The sequence below is a fragment of the Mirounga leonina genome, unplaced genomic scaffold (genome assembly GCF_011800145.1).
Source record: "Mirounga leonina isolate KUSES-001 unplaced genomic scaffold, KU_Mleo_1.0 Mir_99502, whole genome shotgun sequence".
Taxonomy (NCBI): Eukaryota; Metazoa; Chordata; class Mammalia; order Carnivora; family Phocidae; genus Mirounga; species Mirounga leonina.
The window spans coordinates 12,054-13,091 of NW_023271013.1; the positions used below are offsets into that span (position 1 = coordinate 12,054).

The 1,038-nt window shown below is 59.4% G+C and overlaps 1 pseudogene; it reads right to left on the minus strand.

The window, feature by feature from the left end:
- Window positions 1–232: 232 nt before the first annotated feature.
- LOC118006856 lies at window positions 233–949 on the minus strand (annotated as a pseudogene).
- Window positions 950–1,038: the final 89 nt, after the last annotated feature.

Sequence of the window (1,038 nt, forward strand, 5' to 3'; positions counted from 1 at the left end):
TGGTGCCGTTCACAGCTGCAAATGACCCAGAAGTGAAGAAAATGTAGTGAACGCAAAGAGAGGACGCTGTATCCCCAGGCAGGCCTCCTGTGAGCAGGTGCGGCTCGGGCACTGGACGTGCCCGTGCAGACAGTACTGGACTCCACAGTGTCCCTCGAGGGGACAGAAGTAGGAACCTGCTCTGATGGCTCCGCTGAAGTCAGCACCCCCTGCTGGAGACGGGGACAGTCCCTCATGAGTTCCGGGTGTCCTGGTGATTCTTGGGCATGGCCCAAATCTCAGCTTCTTCATGACCCGGGGCCAGCCCAGCAGCTGCACACAGGTCCTCCAGGGCCAGCCCAATAGCTGTGGGTCCCGCAGCTCCTCCAGGGACAGCATCTTGGTGGGCTTGTGGTCTAGCAGGTACCTGTTCAGGTGGCTCTTATCGTACCACATGGCTTCGATCCCATTGGCCCAGTTGACCACCATCACCTGGTGACAGGCTGAGGTCAGTCGGTGAACCTCTGACACAACCCCCCAAAAAAGGCCCCCATGTAGTAGAAGTCACCCTGGTCCTTGGGGATGTGGGCCTGGGACTGGGACCAGCGCTCATAGCTTAAGTCCTCACGGGCCACCCAGTAGAAACCGGGGTGCAGGGTGCCAAAGAGGGGGGACAGGATCTCCATGCCCACGTGGTCACAGAACTTCATGTCCACATCCCCGCACACCATGTCATCCACCTCATAGAGGAAGCACTCCTCACAGAAGCAGCTCATGATCGCCATGCGCTGCATGGACACATCCTGCCAGTGTGGGGCACCGCGGACCTCAAGAACCACCACCCTTCAGTGCTCCTCGAGGGGCACACGGGACACAGCAACCAGCTGGTTGGTGAAGACATAGTAGATGACCCTGTGTCCACCATGAAGTGATTCTGCAGGAACAGCTCCAGGATGACCCCGTATCCACAGGGGCAGGGGACAGGGCAGGAAGAGGGTCACTGCCAGAGGCTGGCAGCAGGACCCCAGAGCTGGGGGTCATGGACGTGTGCACCTTCTT